Raw genomic sequence first — 27,525 nt, forward strand, 5'->3', positions numbered from 1 at the left:
GGCAGGACATTTTTATTTGGGAGTCAGTATATTATGGCATAACTTCATTGCTCTTTTTAAGAATAAGCCTAACATAGAGAACAATGCCCCAAAGTCTAAGGGTATGTGTTTTAATACACCCTCTTCTCCTTTGCTAAATGAATATACTCATTTTTAAAAACTCGTTTCCATCATGGTTTAGATTTACTGGGCTTAAGGTGCTATGGCAGAGCCAGTGAACACCCAGCTGGCCATGGCTACAAATATGAAGATGAGGGATGGAACAGAGTCATTGTTCTCAGCCTTAGCTCATATTGAAATCACCTGTAGAGATTCGCAGACTCCTGCTGCCTGGGTTGCATTCCAAGCATTCCTGATTTAACTGGTTTGGAATGCCACCTGGGCACCAGGATGTGAAGCCTTCCCAGGCGATTCTAATGTACAACTAAGACTGTGAATCTGTGGAATCAGAATCAAGGGAGGAAAGCATATGTTCAAGAGTGGGACAGACTGGGATCTTGCGCAGACATGAAGGGCCTTGTTCTTTTCTGGTAGAATTGCCAGTAACCTGTTCCCCCTCCTCCTTCCCTGCCTGCTGGTGTCTTCCTCCTCTTTTTCTCTTTCCCTATCATATACGGAGTCCTTACTATGTCACAAAGTGCCCTACAGGGATTCCCTTGCTGAGTCCTCAACACAAACACATGCTTTAGATAATATTACCCCTGTTTTGCAAAGGAGGATGTGGATGGTCAGACAAGTTTAGCAACAGGCACAGTGCTGCAAATTTATGACGGCTTTGTGCTTGTGTCTCTGTTTTAAAGAGACGAGCCCAGATATGTATTCTATTCTTTTTATGACCATTATATCAGTAGGTGCTCTTTTCTGAATTTTTATTTTTTTGCCTTTCAATATGTGTTTGTGAAATGAAGATACTGTTAAAAGGTCAGAGACACTCTTCCTCTAAATATTTTCTCTTTAGTTTCTTATTATTGCATAAAACCCACTCTAGAGACAGCCATTAGGTAGGACTGAGTATTTTTTTCTCTTCATATACAAATATTCCTAATCCTGGTAACAGAGTTAGCTACTGACATTTTTTTACACCATAACCAAAGCTTTCCAAATTCTGCTCTGACCTTCTATCACTGGGGCTAGGAAATCTAGTAAATAGTGATAACGGGGGCAATCAAGATGTCTGAATGATGGGAAGCCATCCTTAGACTCCATGTGGACATAGGGAATCGAGAGATGGTTAAAACGAGAGTGGAAAGGACGGTCCCAGCTTCTACGACAAGTCCTCTGTAGTCAGATAATGGCAGCTGCATGGGAACCATCTCCTCTTTCTTATGAGTAAACTTGCCTTTTGCAGTCATCTTCTTGGCTTTAAATCTCAAGTTCTTATGCATATGTTTACCAGTATTTTGTACACATTCACATTATTGTTCAATAACATTCTTAGTCTAGTGTTGTGCTTTCATATATTTTATACAATAAAACTATTTCTAGCATGCACACAGATCACGAACAGCTAATAAGTGATAAGGGAGGAAAAAAAATCTTAAAAGTGGGGACAATCTGGGAATATTTTATGATATAAATGCAGTGGAATGCTGGCGTGGATGGATTATCTGTCTGCCTGTCTCTCTATTTTGCTTGTGGGGGAAAATATGAGAACAAAACTCATCTCCTTCAAAATTTATTTTGTATCTCCTTAGGAAATCTTGATATCTCAATGTTATGATTTTATACAAACAGCGGGAGAAGTAGTTATTTTGGTTTTGTGTCCCCCCAAATGATGATAATAGACATTGATCACTTTCATCCACAGTGTGACCATGTTCGCTGCCAAAGAGGAAGTCACAAAGTGATGCCTTACCACTGAGTGAGATTATAGGAGCAGTGTCTTTAACCAATGAATGCTGTTAAAAATACAATATAAGGACGTACGATATATCTTCTAATGATTGTTCCTTAGTTTGCTCATTGTCATTAAAAGTCACCTCAGAAATTAAGTTCGTCCCATGGAGCTTCTATTATTCTCAACACTTTGAAAAATATCACTATTGTGTATATTTTTCACAATTACTGCCTCAAGATGTTTCTACTTCTGAAATAACTGTGTACTTGAAGATGTTGGGATTTTAATTTTGGGCCTGAAAATGTTTGGTGATATGACCAAAATGTTACACTAAATTTGAACAATCTTCAAAAGCCCTGTGTGGAAGAGTTATCTCTCTGAATAGTCATTCTTTTTCTAAATAATTAAGGACCAGTTTGCACTTGTTCAGGAAGCCTGATTAGCTGGGGATAAAAGGCCTACTCGGTAAAAGAGAAGCAGCAGGAATGTGTGTTGGAATTCATGAATCCTTCTATGTTCTTAAAACCTGTTATTTGTAATAATAGAGAACAGCAGAAGCCCTGAGTCCCTCTCTCTCATTTCAACTTTCAGTCTTCAATTCCATGTAGAATAAGCATTTGCTGCATTCATGGGAATTCCAAAGAACACTCTCCCTGAGGAATTTTTGAGTCAGACTCTCTTCACTGCACAAGGTCACAATAGATCTGGCAGAGATAAAAAGGAATTCCTTCTAGTTTTCATGTTCTAAATGACAAGTAGGAGAAGGTGCTTCCTTTGGTACTGTCTCTGATACCAAAATAAGTGTTCCTTGAGTCTTTCTTTCTTGCATTCCCACTTACACATTTAGGCCCAGTTGATATATTGTCACATATCTTTCTTACTCTGTCCTGTTGGTCCTTAACTTCACATACCTCGTGTTCGGGGGCGGGGAGGGGGGAGCAGATACATAAAAAGGAGCTGTTTACACACAATCAATGATGCCAAATCACGTTAATAAGGAAGAGTGACTATGATTACAGCAAAACGCCAAAAGCTTTAAAGATCCACTCTTATAAGATGGGAAATCAAGTTGGGAAATAAACAGGTGACTGAATATCTACATATGATTGAAATATAATAGGACTGGATGTAAAGAGGAGGCAATTTGGAGGCACATCCAAAAGGAAAATTACATTTTGAACAATAAAAATTACATTGGAATAAGGATATCACTTTACATGTTTACTCTTTGAAGGACTGCTGTCTTGTGCATACTTAAGCTAGGCAATGTTTCATAAAAAGATGCATTATGTCACAGTTAATTTTTTCATAACTCATCATATTGATTTAGTCATTCGAAAACTATGATGACTCTTCTCAATCTATACAGCCATGTCTCTGGCAAAACACAGTAATTCAGTTTGATCAGAAAATTTCTGTTTAATATTTATAGACTCAACTAGGGTGAATTAAGTTAAAATAAGTAATGATGGTAGTTAGGACAGTGGCAGAGTGTGCTGTTTCCAATACTCCTGATTTCATATCCTTAGGACCACATAGAGTAACCCAATGTGGGAAGCCTGGGGAGCAACATGTGGCACCTATCCTTTGACTTAGTTTTACCCATGACCTTTACTAACATCTCAGATTTCTTTGTCTTAATAGCCAATTCAGTATCAAAGCCCTGAGATGGTATTAACTGAGTTTTGTATCATTGGAGGTTGACTTTAAAAGCATTACATCTGAGGAGGGATGTCAGGAAGATGGCATAGATTGCTCATATGCCCCCATTAACAACAATAATTTGGCAACCACCTACAGACAAAAGTACCTTTGTGAGAGCTGTGGGATTCAGAGAGCAGACTGTGAACCTCCAGTGCAGTCTAAGAATGAAGAGAGCAATTTTGAGACGAGAGATCTGCATCCAGGCTGCTGACTTGCCAACCACTGTCCCAGTGATAAACCTGAAGACAACTTCAACCCCCTGAGGACTCTGCTACGGTCCCATTTGGCTTTGGTCTATTGCCAGCACTGTATACAAAGGGACCCAGGAAGAGTCTTTCTCACCTGTATGCTGAGCAATAGGCATACAGACCTCCATCCTGAGAGTAGCTCCTAAATCGGCCCATGAACTGATTCCAGTCCCCCTTAGCCACAGTCCAGAAGCCCCTGGAGAACACTGAATTAGACAATCACCATGGATGAGAGAGGTTTTGTGAAAATCCAGGAGTCTGGTGGAAGTTCTGGCACACTGTTGGAGCAAAAATAATCCAAGATTGAATGCTTTAACAAAGTGAAGGCTAGAGGAGGTGAGTGCTATGTTGAAGGTGAAGACAGCAATGCAAAGACTTCAATGAACATGAAAACCAAAGAAATGTGACAGCACCAAGGGAACCATAATTTTCCAGTAACCAAGCCCCAAATCATGGAGATCTACAATTTACATGTTAAGGAACTCAAAGTAGCCCTTTTAAGGTGGCTCAGTGAACTACAAGAAAATACAGAAAGACAATTCAATGAAATCAGGAAGACAATTCATGAACAATATGAGAAGTTTAACAAAGAGGTAGAAATCATCAGAAAACATCAAATGGATTCTGGAGCTGAAGAAGACAATGAATGAAATGAAAACTGCAATAGAAGGCATTGACAGTATAACAGATTAGCAAAAGAAAGAAGCTGAGCAATACTAGACAGGATCTCTGAAATGATCAGTTAGAGGAGGAAAAGCCTACATGAACTATGGGATACCAGTGAGAGAAACAATCTGTGAATTCCTGGAATCTAAAAAGAAGAAGACAGGGAAAAAAAGGCAGAAATCTTAGTTAAAGAAATAATGTCTGAGAACATCCCAAATCTGGGGAGAGCATTGTAAAGCCAAATTCACAAAGCTAATAGGTCACTCCAAAATTTCAATCAGTTATGTTCTCCAAGACACATTATAATAGAACTGTCTAAAAATCAAGAGAAAGATAATTTTTTAAAACAGCAAGAAAAACATTTCTCTCACAGGAGGGGAACCCCTTGCCCCTCAAAGGCTATTTCAATGGATTTCTCAGCAGAAACCATGCAGGAAAAGAGAAAGTAGGATAATATATTTAAAGTGTTGGAAGAAAAAAACAAAACAAAACAAAAAAAACCTGCCAACCAAGAATACTTTACCTGGGAAAGATGTCCTTCAGAAGTGAGGGAGTTCATCACCACTAGAGTTAAAGAACAGTGAAGGAAGTTTAACTAGAGTTAAAGAAAGAGTGAAAGAAGTTCTTCAAGCTGAAAGAAAAGGATGCTAGCTAGCAATATAAAGATATGTGAAAGTATACAGCACACTGGTAAAAGTATATAGTCAAATTCAGAATACTCTAATACTGTAATATGGTGGTGTGTTAACCAATAACTCTAGTATCAAGGGTAAGAGACAAAAGCATTAAAAATAAATATAGTTACATATTTTTTGATAAATACATAATATAAAAAGAGGTAAATTATGATATCAAAAACATAAAAGGGGGAGTAAGTGTAGAGTTTTCTTTTGTTATCAAAGTTGAGCTGTTAACAGTTTAAAATAGACTGTTGTATCTATTGGATATTTTATGTAAGCCTCACAGTAATCACAAAGCAAAAACCAACAGTAATACACCAAAGGTAAAGAAAGGAGAATCAAAGCATACCACTACAGAAAATTATTAATTCATAAAGAAACAGCAATAAAGGAACAAAGGAACTATAAAACATCCAGAAAACAATTAATTAGATGGCATTAGTAAGTCCTTACGAGTCAAAAATGACTTTAAATGTAAATACATTTAATTCAACAATCAAATATATATACACAATGGAATATTATTCAGCCATGAGAAATAAGGAAATCCTGCCATTTACAACAACGTAGGTGGAACTTGAGAGTACGTGCTGAGAAACAGCATGAAACTGACAAATACCATATGTTATCACTTATTTGTGGAATCCAAAAAAGTCAAACTCATAGAGACAGAGAAGAATGGTGGTTACCAGGAGCTGGGGGTGGAAGAAATGGGGAGATTTTGGTCAAAGGGTATAAACACCCAATTTTAAGAGGAATATATTCTGGGGCTCTAATATCCACCTTGGTGTCTATAGTTAACGATACTGTATTATATATTAAATGTTCTTTTTTTTTTAAAGATTTTATTTATTCATTTGAGACACAGAGATACAGAGAGAGAGAGAGCATGAGCAGTGGGAGAGGCAGAGAGAGAGGAAGAAGCAGACTCCCCGCTGAGTCGGGAGCTCAATGTGGGGCTCGATCCCAGGACCCTGGGATCATGACCTGAGCCGAAGGCAGACGCTTAACCATCTGAGCCCCCCAGGCGCCCCTATTAAAGGTTCTTATTACAAAAAAAAAGAGGTGATTATGTGAAGTGATGGGGTATTATCTAACCCTATGTGGTAATCATTTCACAATACATACGTGTATCAAATCGTCACATGTATATCTTCAAGTTCACACAGAAAATAATAAAGTGAGTCTCTTGTAGAAAGTAAGAAAACATTACATTGATATTATAGATTTATAATTTCCTTTCTAAATGGAAAATGGTGTTATTAATAATAATAATACCACATGAGCAAAACTATGATACTTTGGCAAGCTTACTTAAAAACTTTAAGCTAGGGGCGCCTGGGTGGCTCAGTCGTTAAGCGTCTGCCTTCGGCTCAGGTCATGATCCCAGGGTCCTGGGATCGAGCCCCGCGTCGGGCTCCCTGCTCTGCGGGAAGCCTGCTTCTCCCTCTCCCACTCCCCCTGCTTGTGTTCCCTCTCTCGCTGTGTCTCTCTCTGTCAAATAAATAAATAAAATCTTTAAAAAAAAAAACAAACTTTAAGCTAAGTGTTGAAATTCAGTAGGGTTTCCATGTTTCAAAAAGAAAATTGCTGTAGTGGGCAAGGCACTCTAAAGTTTAGGGGAAATGCTGAGAGTCAGGGGATAGAGGAAAAAAAGTTAAAGTCCTTTTAAGTCATAATTAGGCCAACTGCTGTATCACTAAATGAAAAAAAAATTCGATACAAAAGTTTTATCCTACTTTTCTAGCAACTGAGATACTCTGAGGATTATAAATTTGAGTAAATAAGTCAAACTTAATATAATCATAATATAAATTTTAAAATATGCTAATATTGTAAAGATGGTATAGTTTCTGGAAATACAATAATAAACATTAGTGAATTTTAATCATAGAACTTATCACATGGAAGAATACTTGGTTCATGTTAGTGCTAACATGCTAGCCAACCAATTTTCAGCTATGCATGTTAATCTACAGGTGTTTTAAAAAAATATGTACATTGATAAATCTATTCAACTAACTTTTGTATTATATTTTAGAAGGAAAATACTTCATTTCATGTTTGTTTTTTTCTTTTTTAGAGAGGGAGAGCGAGGTGGGGGAGGGACAGAGGGAGAAAGAGAGAATCTTAACCAGGCTCCCCGCTGAGTGCAGAGCCTGACTCGGGGCTTGATCTCACAATCCTGAGATCATGACCTGAGCTGAAATCAAGAGTTGGATGCTTAACTTGACTGAGCCACCCGGGTGCCCCTCCATTTCATATTTTAAATGTATCATTTTCAGGTTGGTGAAAGGTGTTTTCTGTATTGGTTGGTCAATTAAAGGGAGCTGTAAACTTTCCAGGGTTTACAAATACTATAAAATTCTTAAATCATACGGATTCCTCTTGCCCCCAGCAATTGGCTTTGGCAATTGTAAAATTGATTTTTGGGGGGTCTTGAATCTGATCCAGCATCCCAGCTAATTGGAAAACCATGCTTGTGATATAGCATGTCTTTAAAGCGGTCGAGATAGCAGATGGTCTCTAAAGCAAATTCAAAGCTAACAAGCCCAGTTGGGGCATATCTGACAGCGGCGCTTAAAATGCAAAGGGAAAATGGACACAGTTCTGCTGCTCTGGCAATGGCAGTCTGTTACATAGATCTGTTTCCGCTTTGAAGGGAAACCCGGGGCATGTGCCTTTTGACAAATGGTCTAGTCTCTCATTAAAGTGAAAGCCTCCTGCCTCTGGTACCTCTCTGTTAAGTTATCTTTATATTCCTCATCTAGGGTTTATATATGCAATCTTTCAATTTGAAAGTTGTTTTTTTTTTTAAAGATTTATTTATTTTAGAGAGGGAGAGAGAGAGAGAGAGAATGCACGCATAAGTGGGAGGGGCAGAGGGTGAGGGAGAGAGGTTTTGAAGCAGACCTTGCGCTGAGTGCAGAGCCCGATGTAGGGCTTGATCTCACAACCCTGAGATCATGACCTGGGTTGAAACCAAGAATCTGATGCTCAACCGACTGTGCCACCCAGGCACCCCTCAATTTGAAAGTGTTTTTATGATCTATAGGGCACTCAGGTCATAATAATCATTCTTTGTCCCCTGCCCCAAACAATAATTTCCTGACATCTCTTCGCCTGTAGTTATCTTCCCATCACACCCTAGTGTCTAACAACCTAAGATGTTTGTCTAACCGTGGAGAGGAGGTTCTCACACTGACTCAGTCTCACTGCTCGAGATGGATAAATCTAAGCAATCTGACATGGCAGCAAGGGTCTGAGCTTTGTCACTTGTGCCCAAGACAAGGGCCGTTTACTTTCATTTGCTTACTCAGCATCGGGAGGAGACATGATGGGTGGCTGGCAGATCAGAATTCCCTTCCCCTTCAAGCAAATATCATGGGGTTTTCCCTGGGAAGGATGATTCCATTAATTTAACCAAGAAATTTTGACCAGGTCATAGGAGCCGCCCATGGTTATTTTGTAGGAAAAGAAGAATAATATATTTTAGGGTCAGGTTTAGTTGGCCACCACACAATTCCCTACATTGGCCTGAATAAAAGAGTTAGTCTTTTATTTGCCTGCATTTGTCACGAGAGGCCTGGATAAATATTTCACAGTATTCATTTTATTTTGGTGACATGGTAGTTATTAAAATTATCAACTCCTTAGGTTTTTCTTTAGCATCATATGAAACATGCTAGACATTTCTTTGTCCCCTGGAACTTACATATTTTGTTAGCAGGATTTAATATATTCATTCTTTATCTCACATCGTGTACTAGGAATGCAGTAGATGCTTGGAAAATATGGATTGACCAACTGGTTATTTGACAAACCCATGACATTGTTGGTTTTATTAAATGATCAAGACTGCTGCTTCATTGCCACTTATCCAGTATGCTAAATATTTTGGAATGTGATTGCACATTTCTGGTTATTTGTTTGATTTTGATGCGTTCTTCAGTACATTTCCACTCTACAAATAGTTGCAAAAATCTGAATATTTTTCAATAGGATTGTTCAAAGATCAAATGTCATTTGGGGAAAGTCTAAATGATTAGTAGTTTTGATTTCTCATTTAGATGTGTCTTATTATAATGCAGACACAACTTCCTTTGGGGACTCTATCAGTTCAAGGAGATAGCAGTTTAGCTCACCAGCATTTTCATTGTTTTTCTCAAAGCCTATGTGAGAAATATCCACCACTAGCCATGTAGATAGAAATACTGATTTGCCAAGAATCGCTTAAGGAAAAAAAAAAACGATGACTGATTTCATCTGTTGTAGAATGCATGTACTTCTTTGCAACTTAGCCATTTGATTTGGTATGGCATCTGTGTGTATTACAATGAAGAAATAGACATGGGTTTTCTGCTTAGTACAAATTCTTGCTTTACTGCCCTTTATGTTTCATGAGTCAGTGCCATCATAATCCTTTTTATCATTTGTAGCTTGTATTAATTTTGTAGGAACATGGTGTCTGTGCGCTTCACAGGTAAGGAAACTGATACTCAATTTCTCATTCGTTTGGTCAAGGCCATTTAGCTGGTGAAGCCAAGAAGTGGACCAAAGCCTTCTCCCCTAGACTTTGATGATAATACTGTTTAGTCAGAAGTATTACTGAAACCCTAGAGTTCTACATTTCATAGTTCTTGACTGTTGAGCTTTTAAATGCTTTTGGAGGGGCACCTGGGTGGCTCAGTCAGTTAAGCATCTGACTCTTGATTTCATCTCAGGTCATGATTTCAGGGTTGTGCCATCGAGCCCCAAGTCGGGCTCTGCACTCAGTGGGGAGTCTGGTTGCGATTCTTTCTCTCTCCCTCTGCCCCTCTCGCCGTGTGAGCTCTCTCTCTCTAAAATAAATAAATGAATCTTCAAGTGTTTTTGAAATTTCTTTGACACATGAGTGAAGCAGTCCCCTGACCCTTGCTAAAAGTGAAGACATGGGACTCTCCTGATCTCTGTGGTCATCAAGACCATAAAGTCAGGCCCTTATGCTGTGCCATTAGTGTGGAGAGGTGGAGATGGAATTTTTTGAATAATCTTTTGTTCCTCTATGAACAGAAGTTGTCTCTTTGGAAAAAAGACTGTGGTTGCTTTTACCCACCTGCTTTGCATTTTGTATGAACAATTTGGTGACTGGAAAATATACACAAGATTAAAATCCAGTAATTCCAAAGGTGGGGGAAGGTGAGTCTTGAGGAGAAATATATTACCCTTCCTCCCTCTCAGGTACTATTGATCTTTTTAAAACCAAGACACTGAGACTTGAGTTTGATCTCCAAACCAAAGGTGAGAACATCGTCTCTGACAAGTCAGACTTCTGCCCCTGAGCTGGCCATCAACATGAACTGTGCTACCAGGCCTTTAACCTCTCCATCTTTGATGCTGCAAAGCATGGAATACAGCAAAGACAGAACTGTGAGGGCATGATGTGAAAGGCTCCCTCATTTTCTGGCACTGGGATATTGTGGAATCTTGGGTTGTAAGGGAACATTGTAAGGTTTTCTCAGCAATTCTCCACCACATTTTTAATACAGACTCTCCTAATGAGCTGAGAATGTATCCTATATTCAGTTCAACCCTGCAGGACCAGGAGGAGACCAGAGTCGGAGCTCTTCTTCAGACCTAGTTAATCTCTGGATTTTGTGGGATGTTGATATTCAGGAATTAGAATGGTAGTAAGTGTCATTTATTAAATACCTACTGTGCTAATTATTTCATAAACACACTAAACACGTATAAGTTGTACAAGTTTATGAGGTAGATGTTTTTACAGATAAGGAAACTGAGGCACAGAGAAGAACAACGATCATGTTTGTTGCTTATCACATTTAATAAGTTGTGGAGCTGGGTTTCCAGCCCAGGTTTGTCCCGTTGGAAAGACCATGCTCTTATTTGATCATACCATGCTGTTTGAAGAAACTTCTCTATTGGAAAACAAATATATATATATTTTTTGCTCCCATAATTCTCTTATCTTTTTTTCTTGATTGAAACAGTGTATAACTCTGTTTGCTGCTTACAGTTTCAAAGACCATGTTTTCTATCTTTGCTGAATTTTTGAAGTCTAAGTGGATATTTACATACAATGCCTCATTCTTGCATTTTCTTCTAGAGCTCAAGCTAATTTAATACCTACAATTTAAATGCAGATGCCAGCGGAACCCAGAATCTGTGTACACTAACATTTTTAATTTTACATCCTAAATTGAGTCATTTTATCAGTGCTGAGATTTCTTGTACTGGAATGGGGGATGATGTTCTCTTAGAGTCATCCTCATATCTACCCTATAATACCAGGGCTACTATGTGAGGAGAGGGGAGAAATTTGCCCTGAATGTCTCTGAAACTATTGTTTTTATATTTACATTTTTTTAATTAAAAAATTATTCAAGTATAATTAAACTACAGTGTTATAGTCATTTCAGGTATACAATATAGTGATTCAACAATTCTATACATTACTCGGAGCTCACTGAGATAAGTGTTCTCTTAGTCCCCTTTATCTGTTCCACCCATCTGCTGCCAGCCTCCCCTCTGGCAACCACCAGTTCCTTCTCTGTATTTAAGAGTCTGTTTTTTATTTGTCTCTTTTTGTTTGTTTGTTTTCTTAAATTCCGTGCATCCCTATGTTTATTGCAACAAAATTTACAACAGCCAAGATATGGAAGCAACCTAAGTGTCCATCAATAGAAAAATGGATAAAGAAGATGTAATACCTATTACTCAGCCACAAAAAAGAATGACATCTTGCCATTTGTAACAACATGGATGGACCTAGAAGGTATAATGCTAAGTGAAATAAGTCAGTCAGGGAAAGACAAATACCATATGGTTTCATTTTCTGAAGCCATTTTTAAACATCATTTATAAAAAACATTGGACAGATTTAGATTTTGCCATTTGAGCATGTTAAAACTGCACCAGTGCATTTATGTCTAATCATGACATCACTTTCAGTATTCCCTGAGGACGTCAGGCTTCCCTATTCCCAGGGCTTGGTCCATCTATTTTGCTATCCCCAAAAGGCTCGTCCCCTAGTTCATTCTGAAGAATATTTAGTCCTTCTTTACCGTTCTTCATAGGCATATGTCCCTGACACTGTCCCACTTTCTTAGTCCTATCTCTGTTTTATATTATATCTGCATCTGACTGTGAGTCTGTGTGTTTCTGAATGTATGTATTCATGAATATGTATAGCAAATTAGCTTGGCACATCTCAGTAGAAGGAGAAAACACTCCTTCTTCTCCTCTGAATCCAAGAAGCTAGCTAGCACAGCGTAGAACACATAGTAGTCACTAGATACGTTTACCAATTAAAACTAAACACTCTAAATTTCAGAACTATGTTACGGAACTGGTTTATGAGATTCTGGTGGGTTTCACTAAAGAGAGAGATGCACTTCTCAAGGAAGCTGATTACGGAACATCAGTGTTTTATTGGGACAGCTGGTACAGTGAAGAAATTTTGCAGCCATTTTTTAGTAAGGCAAAATCTAATTTTCGTTGCCTACTTCCTAATAATAAAAGTTTATAGCTTATTATTTTAAGAACTTAAAAGGAAAGAATCACCAAGATAGCATAAAAATAATAAAACCATTAAAGCTGAATTTCAGTATCCCTTCACACAGGCATTATTCTTAGCCAGTCAGTCAGAAAACGTTTTAACTAGCAAGAGACATTTTTTTTTTCTTGTGTATGTGTCTTTGTATTCTTTTTTTTTTTTAAAGATTTTATTTATTTATTTGAGAGAGAGAGAATGAGAGACAGAGAGCACGAGAGGGAAGAGGGTCAGAGGGAGAAGCAGACTCCCCGCCGAGCAGGGAGCCCGATGCGGGACTCGATCCCGGGACTCCAGGATCATGACCTGAGCCGAAGGCAGTCGCTTCACCAACTGAGCCACCCAGGCGCCCAGTGTCTTTGTATTCTAATGAGATGAAAAAATCTTGGCTACAGCACTCACAGAAGACATATTGCTTCCTTTGAAATATAGCTTTAATGGTTCTTACCGAGACCGAGTACAAAGCGGGTGCTATATGGCTCTGGACCTGGGGTTGCCCCACTAGGGCTTATGGGTCAAATCAAACCCACCATCTATTTTTGTGCAGCGTGGGAGTGAAGGATGATTTAAAAATTTTAAATCATTGAAAAAAATCAAAAGGAGAATTATATTTCATGACGTGTGAAAATTACATAAAACTCAAATGTCAATGTCTATAAATAACGTTATCTAGGCACAGAGCCATAGCCATTCGTTTATATATTGTGTGTGGTGGTTGTGCCACAGTGACAGAGCTGAGGAGTTTGCACAGAGGCATTACGGCCCACAACTCTAAAATATTTACTTTCTGACCCTTTGTGGAAAGTTTGCCAATCTGTCCTCTAAAAGACACGCTTCTAGTGCTTCTTGCACATCCATTTATCTTGGAAGAAATGTACAATCAATACTTCCTTGCTACACTGGACAGTCCGTGTTCAGGATCTCACATGGTTATATGAAAAATCAATGTGATTAAGTTCTAGGGTTTCTGATAAATCTAGCTTGTGTCATAAAAATAAACAGGGTTTAAATGTAGCCTCTATTCTTGTTTGTCTTACACATTTCAATAAATAAGGATGAATGGAAAATATTCCTACGAGACTCAATAGTATGTCACAGAGATAATAGGAATTTATTAAACCAAAGTACTTTTTTTTTTAAAGATTTTATTTATTTATTTGAGAGAGAGAGAATGAGAGAGAACACATGAGAGGGGATAGGGTCGGAGGGCAAAGCAGACTCCCCGCCGAGCAGGGAGCCTGATGCAGGACTCGAACCAGGGACTCCAGGGTCATGACCTGAGCCGAAGGCAGTCGCTTAACCAACTGAGCCACCCAGGCGCCCAAACCAAAGTACTTTCATTTCCAGTAACCCACTAATTATTCCTAGTTGTCATCCAGCTCTGCACCCATCAAAATACATTTGTTTTTATGACTCCAGGAAAAAGGTAGATATGGACTGGAACAAGAAATTCAATATTTGACTTTGCCTTTACAAAATGGTCTTCTCATATTTAAGCATCTATGAAAACTGAAGCTTTGGGTTTGCAAAAATGAGGTTTTGTTGAGAGAAAAGGTTTTACAACACAGTCTCATATCTGAGCCTGAAGAAGGTGAAAATAGAGTCAATCCTCATTTTTTGGCCTTTCGCTATTAGCTATTCCAGAAAAAGGGTGTATTATAATCACAAGTTCTGCTAAGAAAGGAAGGATAACTAGGAACTTCTCTTGTTCCTAAGGGGTGGGGTAGATAGCAGTACAGAAAGGCAGGAATGCACAGCATCTGGCAATATCTTTGTTGTATTCCTTACCTCCTCCCTTAGGCCTTAACCAATGGTTAGGTGCTAGAAATATTCAGTTAAGTTTAGGGACATGGAAGAGCAGGAATCTTCGTCCCCAGTCCTCCAGGAAAGCTTAGAATACCTGGGGTCTCGTGACACCATGTTCAACATGGCAGAATCCACACATCCAAGTACACTCTGCACCCAAGGACAGAAAAGTAGTGGCCTGGGCTGGGAAAATTTTCTGCCACATTTTGCAGGGACCAATAAGGGCTCCTGCAGTTTCAGATAAAATAAAATAAGCAGACCAAAATTACACTGTAAGAACTCTGAGAATTAAACTGCTATTGGAACCATGGTGCAAAAGTAGGTCAAGACCCCAACACCCATGCGATAGACCTAAATAGAGTGACTTCCTGCTAAAACCAAATATTTTAATAGGACATAGAGCCTCATAGTGTAATAGACAATATGTCCAGGATGCCATGAAAATCACTTCACATAATAAGAACCAAGAAAACAAAAACCCAACAGACAATCAACTGACAAAAACACTGAGATGAATCAGATGTTAGAATTATCTGACAATTGTAAAGCAGCTATTATAAAATTGCTCTAACAATACAATTATATATATATAATATATAAAAACAATTATAAATAATAATAACAATAAATAAATAATTTTATTATTTATTATCATTTATTTTATTAACAATAATAAATAAATAACAATGATAAAATCTCTTGAAATAATGAAAAAATCAAAATCTTAGAAAAGATCTTAGAAAAGTAATGAATGGCAAGCTAGAGCATGGGAGAATCACCCTTAATGAAAGTTATAAAAATATCACCAAATAAAAATGATAGAACTGAAAAATAAAGTAACAAAGGGTTAGGATCTTGATTATGTAAACTCTCAAAACTCAATAGTGGAGAAAAAACAATCTGGCTATAAATTGGACAAAAGTCATGAGCAAAAATTTCACTGAAGAAGATGGATGGCAAAGAAGCATTTGTAAAGATATTCATTGTTATTAGTCATTAGGTAAATGTAAATTAAAACGGCAGTGAACTAGGTCTACATATCCATCAAATGGCTAAAATATAAAATAACTATAAGTACAAATGCTGGCAAGAGAAACTGAAACTGGATTATTCACACATTGCTGGTGGAAATGTAAAACAGTACCATCACTTTGAAAAGAGTTTCTTAGAAAATACTAAACATGGAAGTACTTATAAGATCCAGAAATTGTACTCCTTGGCATGAATCCCAGGAAAATAAAAACTTATGTTTACAAAAAAACTTTATGTAAAGGTTGTTAACAGCTTTATTCGTAATAATCAAAAACTGCAATCAGCCCAGCTATCCTTCAACAGGTGAATGGTTTAACAAACTATGTTGCATACATACAATGGAATACTACTCAGTAGTAAAAAGAAACAAACTACTGAGACATGTAACAATTTGAATCACTCTCCAGGGAATATTTTTGACCAAAAAACCAAAACAACCCCCAAACTTGAAAATATGATATAATATATGATTCCATTTTCATAACATTTCTGAAATAATACATTTTAGAAATGGAGGACAGATTAGTGGTTATCTGGGATTAGAGATAGGGAGATGGGGACAGGAGGAAAATGGGTACAGTGTAAAAGGACAACTCAACAGTCCTTATGACTTTGGAGCTATTCAGCGACTTGACTGGTGGTGGGCAGAGGCACCCACACAGGTGAAAATATTATCTAGAACATAATATACACATACATATATAAACAAGTAAAACTGGGTAAATCTGAATAAGATTGGTGCATTATATCCATATCAATATTCTGGTTACATTAAACTATAATTTTGCAAGACGTTACCTCTGGGGAAAACTAGGAAAAGTGTACAAATAATCTCTCTGAATTATTTTGTACAAGTGTATGTGAATCTTCAATCATTTCTCCAAAATTTCAGTTAACGATAGTCTGAGACATTAATAGTCATTGTTGATAAACTACTTCCACAAAAAGGCTTTTTTTTTTTTTTTTTTAAGCCTGTAGATTGTAGGGACCTCCCAAGACTAGAGACTGTGGTAGTCCCCTCTATCATCACTAGTAGGTTCCAGCCCAAGAATCCAAAGTGCAGGCAGGGTTTACCCTGTGCAGGATGAACAGGCTCAGATAAATCAGGAAGAGACACCTCCATGAGACCATGAAGAACCAGATGGGTGCTCCTTTCCTGGACCTTGGGCAAAGCTTCTCTCCCCACCATTTCCCAAACTCAGATCTTTGTCAGAATGAAGTACCAGCCTAGAGGGAAAGTGAAGAAACTCTGAAAGACTATTTTCCTAGAAGTGCCTAAACAGCCACATGGACCCTGTCTAAAATAATGCTACCTGAATATGGCTAAACTGTAACTGGGTTAGGCTGGGTAGCCAGGAATGGAATAGTGCAAGTTAACCATTTTAGATGGATGTTAAACGGAGCAAAGTTGAATTCAGTTCTAAAAAAACTAGAGATCATATATATATATTTGCATATCTGACTCATAGTTTTAAAGTGTCAACCTTAGTAAATAATTTCACTATACTTGAATATATTCGAATATGGAGCCGCAAGGGTGATGAGGAACATGGTAAACCTCAGTAAGTCAGCTTCCCGTAAGCATCCGCTTCAGAGCATCTTTGGCAATCTGCTCTATCCCTTTAGAATGACCATGACCTTGAAGACAAGGAAGCAAATGGTTCAAGTCCAGAAAAATTCCCGCCCACAAGTTACTTAAGCTCAATTGAGGTAAATGCAGCCCCTTAGTCATAAATTAGACTGACAATCTGTGTATTGCCAGTAACTGGTGCAGAACTACCAGCCGCAGAACCAGGGCTTGATAAGCAAAGTTGAATTTTGAGCTGTCTTGGGATATCCAACCTAAATACAAGGTGCATTTTCTGGATTTGTATAACATAATTTTGACTGCTATTTTCCCTTCCCTGGAAGTGTCAAAGGAGTTGGAAGCCATTATTAACTTCTGCTAAATAATGTAATAAGAACTTGACTCTCAGTATTTTTGATATAAGCCTGAATTTTTAGCTATTAGAAATAGTGTCTAGTCCAATTGTTCTTAATCTTTCCCCTTTCGTTGTTTTCCCCTTTGACCTCATATATTAAGCTGTTTAGTTCTGCATATGTAATCTTCAGAGCCATTTATTACTGAGTATGCAATACAAGTATTGAATAACAATTGTTCAATTTCCATTAGGCTTTTAAAAGTCTTTAGGCCTAGTTTTTGGAGCTCAATTACCACATTATTTTATTTTATTTTATTTTTTTATATCTCACATCCTGAAAAATCACAGTTGAAGGGAAGCAGAATATTCCACACCAAAATGTGCCACCTTGGCATGCAGATTATTTTGAGCTGAAGGCATTAAGACATAGCAGATTCAGGAGAAGACTTTTAACTTTCCCTTAACTGCCTAAAAGAATTTAGATGGTGAATCTGTACCAGGAAGAAATCTATTTCCAGAAATAACTTCTTATATCAGAAAGACTTATCTGTATGGTATGGCAAACGTTTGTTTACCAAACATTTGCTCTTCTCATCTTCCTGTGATTGTCTTCCTCCCCTTTGAAGCCCTAGACCCCTTGTCTTTTCTCCTTAGCTCAAGATGGTATAAAAGCCTCAATTGCTTAGCTATCTTCAAGTGTCACATTATTGAGGGGCTCCCGTACATATGTAATTACATTTGTTTTTCTCCTGTCAGAATGAAGTACCAGCCTAGTATCAGGCTTATATCAATTTTATATCAATCTTACCAATTTTAGTATCAGGCCAGTCCATGAACCTAGAAAGGAGGAAGGGAAAAATCTTCCTCCCCTGTACAATCTTACAACCACTGTGGCACTGGATGCTTTTTTACCCTAATAATTCTGAGGTCAGCCTCATTAGCATGGCTAAAATAACATGACAACCACATACTGCGGTTGTAGGATGTCTTCACAGAAAGCAGCACACTTTTGAACAGATATTCACTCACGCATGGCTTGAGTCTTCTTAGGAAGTTTTCCTCTAAGTCATCCCTGCTTTTTCTAGAGTGAGACATAGGCCTTGAGAGGATCCTTTTATGCTAACATAACATTGTAATTTAGCCAGCTGGCCTGCAGAGGGGTCAACGAGGTCTTGTTGGTATTGTACAGCGGCCCATGACTCAGATACCTGCATTTATTATTGCTCTTTCGTGCCTTTAGAAAAATGTACATTGGTAAGTAACTGCTTTTGCAATACATGAGAAATGACAACTTTAAGAGATGACTGGAACAATTAAACTTAACAATTACTGTTAAAATTCCAGCCATGTATAAGGCATTATAATAAGCATTGCAGAAGTTTCAAAGATGAGACAGGTAGATTCTCTTCCCTCTGATTGCCTACCATTCAATACCATCTTTAAGTCATACATTTTAGTTCATATATTTTCATGTTTATCTTGTCATTTGATCCTTAAAATATTTATAGAAGAGAAAATTGAGGCTGGAGAGCTATGACTTGCCTAAAATTATAGAACCAGCATGCAGTGGGCAATGCTCAATCCTAAAGCCAGGTTGTCCTGATGTCTTCCCAGCCCATCGCTCCATTTCCAAACCTATTTCTGTTAACATTGTCCAACACCTGTTTGCATATTTAAATTAAGGTATTATGGATTTTTTGTTTTGTTTTGTTTTGCTTTAGTACATTATCTTTTATTGAGGAATATATGCTTGATGTGAACATTATCTGAAAAATTCTGATGCCAAGATTATATAGTCACATCAAAGCATTCCAGCTGTTAGAACAATCAATACCTAGTGTGTTATGCCTGTTTTATCTCTAAAAGCGATAGCAGATTTGAGTCCAGGTGCTATCAGTGTTTTTCATAATTAATTGAATACTGGTAGGCTGCTAGAGAAATAAGCATATGATTGCATCATTAAAAAGGATGAAATATTTATTATTTTTAGGAATAATAATCTTCTTTTCTTAACAGTCTCCCTCATTATCTTCTAAAAGTGTTTATTAGTTATCTTACAGAAAAGTGTTCTCACTGCCAAATGTTTCCATGAGAAAACAATGCTCTGCATTCAAATTATCTTGCACTAAGATATCTTAATAAAGGTGTACTAGTAAGCAATCATCATTAATTGAGTCAGTGTGGTATTTTAAGGGAATAGAGAAAATGAGAAATGTAAATAAATGAAGGTAATTGGAAAGAGGCTGGAGATCCAGAGATTCCTCTCTACATTTATTAAATTCTAGGAACCCTTCTTGCAAAATTCAAGGAGCTTCCCTATAAAAATTGTGGTTCTCACACAGTGGCAAGAGTAGAAGTCTAAATCTGGGGAAAAAAGTCCAAGACACAAGCAGCGGAAGAACAGATATAATTGGTTGAATTGCAGAACAAGAGGTATAATGACCGAAGGGGCAGTGTGAGAGATTAGTGAGTTGATAAACGGCTTTAAATAGTGGGCACTACTTAAAGAAAAATTGCAAGGAGAATATGGATACAAGAAAACAAAGGTATGAAGAATAGAGAAATTAATAGAGCAGAATAGGGGTATTAAAAGGAGTGAAACAATCTTGGAACATTTCCTCTAGACCCCACTAAGTCTCTGAAAGGAAGAGGCCATTGACACATGATTGTATCTATCTAGGTGAAAGGTAAAGGGTGAAGTCAAATTGTCAGCAAGGATCAAGACATTTTGCTTGTATGTTAAACATTGGCATCATTTAGTTTTTCACTTTGGCAACATAGACTTTGGTGTTAATAAATCAAAAGAAGGGCGCCTGGGTGGCTCAGTCGTTAAGCGTCTGCCTTCGGCTCAGGTCATGATCCCAGGGTACTGGGATCGAGTCCCACATCGGGCCCCCTGCTCAGCGGGAAGCCTGCTTCTCCCCCTCCCACTCCCCCTGCTTGTGTTCCCTCTCTTGCTGTCTCTCTCTCTCTGTTGAAAAATAAATAAAATCTTAAAAAAAAAATAAATAAATAAATAAATAAATCAAAAGAAAATATGTTTAGTTCATGGTGAATGTGTTTGAACTATTTTCTTGAGATAACTTAAAGATTTAAATTTCAAAATTACTAATTAAGGCACAAATGAAAGGTCTTCCTCTCCTCCACAAGGGAAGAAGACAACCTGTCATTTTTTTCTTCAGTGATCACGGGCACCTTAGCCTGGGTAACTTTTCCATGAGTCACAAACCTGACAGCACCACATTCACAGACAGCTGAACTTCCACCATATTGTTGAATTTATTGTTGAATTCAAACTCAGTGGTTGTCATTTGCTTTGTAGCAAATTCAGAATCTATTATGGGACTCATGAGCTCAAAATACAACTCATTGGTTTCCCCATATCTATCAGATTTCACTGCACTATGTCCTGCTTTGTTTAACTAGTAAAATAGTCTGCTTGCACAATTGTTTTAACTTTGATACTTGTCTTTCTCCTTTTCTTCTCTCAATTATCTTTGTTTCATACTTTTCTTTTGTATTCCCATCAGTTATTTTCAAGTTTTGTCTTTTAAAATGGCATGAACTTATGGCATTTCTTTTTGGACCCGGGGTTTTTTCCCTGTTCTGTAAAAGCTTTTTTTTTTTTCTTCTTCTTCTTCTAAAGTTAACACCATATTTAAAAAAAATAAATCCTAATTCATGTTAAGTTTTGGCATGTGAATATTTTTAATACGTTCTTACCTATACATAATTGTGACAAATTTAGAAACCCTTCTAGAAAATTTGCTCATTAAGAATACCATGTATAGGGGCGCCTGGGTGGCTCAGTTGGTTAAGCGACTGCCTTCAGCTCAGGTCATGATCCTGGAGTCCCGGGATCGAGTCCCGCATCGGGCTCCCTGCTTGGCGGGGAGTCTGCTTCTCCCTCTGACCCTCCCTCCTCTCATGTGCTCTCTGTCTCTCTCATTCTCTCTCTCAAATAAATAAATAAAATCTTTAAAAAAAAAAAAAAAAAACAAAAAAAGAATACCATGTATAAAGGCTCAAATTTTTTATTTTGTAAATTACCTGGCAGGAGGAAACTCTAAATAATTCTGCTTTGTATTGCACGTTAAATATATTGAATGAGGATATAATTTTACCTTTTATGTCCAGTTCATCAAGTAGGTGATGGTTCTTCATAAATCATATTTTAACCATTATAGAGACATATCTTAAAATTTAAAATTTCTTTTTGATTGACCCACTAATTTCCCCTAGATAGTGAATAATTATTTGTTCTTACTATTTTTAAACTACTTCCCTACCTTCTTTCTTATCTAACACTTTCCATAATGAAACTGCTAATTTTATACTTCAATATTTTCCACCCTTTTAATGCATTACTTTACTCCTTTTCCTACTTATTTTTTCTAAAAATACAAATAAATTCCCTAGATTTTTATGGCAGTAGGGGATGCAGTTCTATTTTCCTAAACATTTAATAAGATTAATAATGAATAATAAAGGAGGCAAAGGACAAGTTCATTCTAGATCATTTCTTCCCTCAGCCTTATTCTTCACCATGTTCAAAAATTTTATTTTTCCTTTTGATATATAGCAATGTAAATCACCTGTCATTTGTGGAAAATGCTCTTTAAAGGACTGTTTTGATGTTGTAGTATGTTTGTATTCACACACTATGCTGTTTCTTCTCTAGTATTTATTTATTTATTTTTTTAAAGATTTTATTTATTTATTTGACAGAGAAAGACACAGCGAGAGAGGGAACACAAACGGGGAGTGGGAGAGGGAGAAGCAGACTCCCTGCCGAGCAGGGAGCCCGATGCGGGACTCGATCCAGGGACTCCAGGATCATGACCTGAGCCGAAGGCAGTCGCTTAACCAACTGAGCCACCCAGGCGCCCTCTAGTATTTATTTGTGACAGCTCAGAGAAAGTCTTTGCCATAGATCTTGGACTATCTGGGTTTCCAACCATTTTTAATCCTAAATGCTTTTTAACAACTTATAGGTACTGTTTCAAACCCTCAAATTTTTTTTTCTATCCTGTCAACATCCATGACATGTATAATAATAGCTAGTTCCTCTCTGCCTTTCCCTGGTAAATTAGCTACCTCTTCTTTGATCTTCTTAAACACACAAATAAATTCCTCTCTTTTTCTTAATAAAAATATTTCTATATAACTAAAATGTTGCAGTATTAATACTCAGATATTCCTTTTAAGGAAGTATGTAATTCAGTACATCAGGTTATCTTTTTTATTTTTCTCATGGGGTGAAAGGTAGGACAGAGAAATTTCAATCATTCAGTGAATAATAAACCTGTGCTCATCTTACTTTTTACTTTGGCATAGCCATAATTAGGATTTGAGTCATATCTCTATGGATACCATCTTTTTAAAATTAGACATTTTCACTTAGTATTGCACCCAACATTTAAATAAGAGAACAATATTGTGGCCCAAACCTGAAAAATATGTAGATAACTAATACACTAGTGTCCATATGAGCCTGGATATAACTTTACAATATTATTCCTTCCTCCATGAAATAGAAAACAAAAGCAGGTTTGGAGCAGAAAATGCTAGTTGCTTATGTGTATCAATTTTCCTCTTCTTAGTTATACTGATTTTATTCGGGATAGAAATATGTTCACGTAAAACACACTTTCCACCTCCTTACAGCTATGCAAGTCTGTGTTCCTAAATCAATGAAATGAAAAAGTGACTACAATGAGTGGGACTTTGAGGAAAGCATCTAAAAAAAGAGCCAGCTAAACTCCTTTATGCTTCTTGGAATTCATACATGATAGCTGGAGTTCTAGCAGCTGTTTTGGAGCATGAAGTGACCTTGGGTGTCAACAGATCTGTAATTGCCGTGGAGTCACAATACCACTCTGTGGTGTATGCTCCCAGACTTCTTTTATGTGAGAGATAAACATTTGAATAAGGTCTAAGACTGATTCTAACTGATAACAAATCAAAAGAAAGGAAAGTGCGATTAAGTTCTTTGGCTTTCTATTTTCATTTGAGTTAATTTTTGTAACATGATTTTATAATGGGTTGCTATGTTTTCAATTTGCAAATACAACTACTCATATTGACATATAAATACAAAAATACAAATGCTCCTAGAATTATGAACTCAATTTTTTATCCAGAATATATATTTTGATTTTTTTTCTAAAGATTTTATTTATTTATTTGACAGAGAGAGACACAGCGAGAGAGGGAACACAAGCAGGGGGAGTGGGAGAGGGAGAAGCAGGCCTCCCGCGGAGCAGGGAGCCTGATGCAGGGCTCGATCCCAGGACGCTGGGATCATGACCTGAGCCGAAGGCAGACGCTTAACGACTGAGCCACCCAGGCGCCCCTATTTTGATTCTTATACAATTTTTTTCATAGCTATGATGATACTAGCTAACATTTGTATAGCACCCCATATAGCAGACAAGGAAGATGATAGCTAATTGCTAATGATAATAGCTTGAAGCTAACCTTTTTAAATGCTACATTTTATCAGCTGTTATTTAGTAGAGGTGTTTTAATTGAAGTCAAACAAATCTGGGTTCAATTCTTGTCTGTACTATTTACCAGCTACATGGCCTCGAACAAGTTACTTAAGTAGTTTAAGCATCAATTTTAAAATGAGGTTAACAACATTTAATTCTCTACATTATTATAAATTTAAATAAAATATGCTTCTTTTTTAAAGATTTAATTTATTTATTTGAGAGAAAGAGAGAGCACCAGCAGGTGGAGCTGCAGGCAGAGAGAGAGGGAGAAGCAGGCTCTCCACTGAGCAGAGAGCCTGATGAGGGGCTCGATCTCAGGACACTGGGATCATGATGAGCTGAAGGCAGCCGCCTAACCAACTGAGCCACCTAGGTGCCCCAAAATATGCTTTGAAAGCATTTAAAAGGGAGACAAAGCATAAGAGACTCTTAATCTCAGGAAATAAACTGAGGTTTGCTGGAGGGGAGTGGGGTAGGAGGGATGGGGTGGCTGGGTGATGGACATTGGGGAGGGTATGTACTATGGTGAGAGCTGTGAATTGTGTAAACTGTTGAATCACAGACCTGTACCTCTGAAACAAATAATACATTCTATGTTAATAAAAAATTAAAAATAAAAATAAAATACCAATGTAATATTCTTAATGAGAAAAAATATGTATATATCCTATATACCTGAAACTAACATAACATTGTGTGTCAACTATAGTTAAGGAAACAAAAACTAGGGATAAAAAGCAATACTAATATTTCAATATGTTATTTGTCACATTAGCAATGAAGGCTGGGCATATGCTGACTGGCTCACACTTATGTTCCATCCAATGGGGCTTGTTAGTTCTTTTTCAGTGGTCTGAGTTTGTAGTCCCTTCACCAAGTGAGATAGTTTGGTACATGGTATTATAAATGTTGAAGAAAATCAGAAGATGTATGGAAATAAGAAAGATTATAGATATCATTCTTTCAATAAATAATGATTACTGTGATTATTGCTATAATCTGCCCATCATTTGACATAGATTTCTGCTCCTTCAGTTATGTTTCCTCTTTCAATCTCTTCTTGAAATGTCTAATTGCTCCAGTAGACAGTAATCTCAAATGACACATGGAACACAGTCTTTTCTTATATATTTGATTAATTTGATATTAGTATTTAGCTCTTACATTATTATTCAAACATTCATTTATATGTTTTCTACCTTCTATCTCTACTTTTAAGCTCCTTGAGGACCACTACTGATTAACACACTTCTTTATAGCTCTCTTAGCAATTGATCAATGCTATCCATGGAATGGACACACCAAAATGTGTTTGTGCATAAATAAATGGACTAAGTGTACTTACTCATGGCATCATTTCTTTAGCTTAAATCCTCAATATTAGCTTTTTTGTCATTGCTTTAGCCAACTTTACCCCAAGATTGAAGTTAAACTTCTCATCTTTACCCTCAAGAATTTCTAAGATAGTGTGTTTTCCATTGTTTCATTCATGGTAACCTGCAAACATTTCTGACTTTCTCTGTTTCAATTTCTGTCTCACAATTCTCTTGCCCAGGTTATGGCATTAGAAGTCCTCTACTGCAGTGTCACTGAAAATGTGTTCTGTGAAACAGTCCTGGTCCACAAATTCTATGTTACTTACTGGTCCATGATGAGAGCATTACAGAAATTGAGATAAAACATTTAAAAACTTTTATAACAATTTGGTATTTCATGGATATACAAATATGTGATCTTTACCCCTGTCTCATCAAACTAGATATAGGTTAGTTTTGGTATTGTGTACTGAGTTACATTGGTACAAACTATGAAGAAGTCATGGACATTTGGACAATACATAGGTGCATAATGGATTGAGAATGAAACACACACACACACACACACACACACGCGTGCGCGCGCGCACGCACAAGATCCCTTACCACAGATAGTTTGCGTTGCATTATATTAACAGAACCTGAGACAAGACCTCACAAGGGGTTAGGTTCAGCACTTGCTGACATTAAATCTGTGTAGGTGTCTATGGCTTTACACAGCTTTTCTTTGACCAGACTCTTACAACATAGCCTAGTATTTTTCCCTACCTCTTCTTCCAAATAAATTGCATTGAATTGTGAGTTACCAGTTATTTTCCAGTTTCAAAGTCTGGATTTTCAAGGACTTTTGTTTCACCATTATTGACTCTCACCCATATCATGGCATAGAGTAATGGGAATCCTTGTGTTATGGATTCTAAGCTGAAGGAAGACACAGCTGCCACTGTACCTTTAATCTTTCAGAACCTGCCTGGTGCTTATTGCCACCCTCATCCCTAATGTTCTCTCTTCTCCTTCTGAGTATCAAAGAGATCATGGAAGCTAATTTCAAATTAGCAGTAACCATTTATGGTTCTGTGTCATTGACTGCACACCTTTTTTCCACTTATACTTCCAACTATATGGCCACTGGCATTTAGTAGACCTTCACTGTGAGTTAGAGTCCTTTCATGACTTAATATAAATATGCTTTTAGGCCCCTTTCATTTTCTGATATAACTAAGTCAATTCATATGAAATCCAAATAGAGATAATTGTTCAAGAAAGTGAGCCAGAATATATTGAGAACCTGCCATGTGCCTAATATTGTGCTAATGACCATTCAGTGTACCAAAAAGTTGTCTTTTTATCACTTACCTTTAGATGTATATTCTGGTTAAGGGTCTAAACAGGAAATATGTATGAGTATCTACTTAACAAGATACCATGCTAAATAGTGTAAAAGTATAAGAAAAGCATTTATGTATCTGGGGGGGAATATATTCTAAGACACATGTAGGACAAAGAATAAGACAAAATAATATCCATGCTACCAAATCCATATCTGGATCTTAATGTTTTTAATTCTTTGCATGTTAAAAGTTCATTTTAATGGATATAATAATTTATTTTAATGCATACTGATTATAATATTATTATAATCAACATGGATTGAGTGCCTGCTGTCTGCTAGGCAATGTTCTAATTGCTTCTACCTGCATTAGTTTGTTTAATCCTCAGGATCACTCTGTGAAATGGTACTATGATTAGTTTCATTTTATAGTATGCTTATTCTTATATTTAATATAAGTAAAAGCATTTAGTATCTTTTAAAGTGAGAAACTGAGACAGAGAAAGGTCAAGTGATTTAACCAAGGTTTCATAACTGTATAAAGTAATGAAAATAGACATGTAAGGAATTGTTCTACATGGTTTTGATTTAGCAGAGAATACATAATCCATTAGAGCAAATTATAGTCTCCCAACTCAACAACAAGCGTGCATTAGTATTTGGAAATCTTCACTAACCACAGGACAATCGGAGAAGGCCCTCACAACTTTCAGATTAATTAATTATCTTATTAATTGAATAGTTATTTGGGTACCTACTATGTACTAGGAATTGTTCAAGATATCAGCATGTACAGAGATAAATGAGATGCACAGACGCTTCATCCTTATATCCTATAGGCCGTAGAAGAGGGTTTGGGTAACATCTACTTGCACTGATGTTTTTCTAAATGGAAGCCATGACTGTTGATTATTCTAATAAAAACATGGTAAGGT

This window comes from Neomonachus schauinslandi, chromosome 3, assembly GCF_002201575.2.
Source record: "Neomonachus schauinslandi chromosome 3, ASM220157v2, whole genome shotgun sequence".
NCBI classification, from domain to species: domain Eukaryota; kingdom Metazoa; phylum Chordata; class Mammalia; order Carnivora; family Phocidae; genus Neomonachus; species Neomonachus schauinslandi.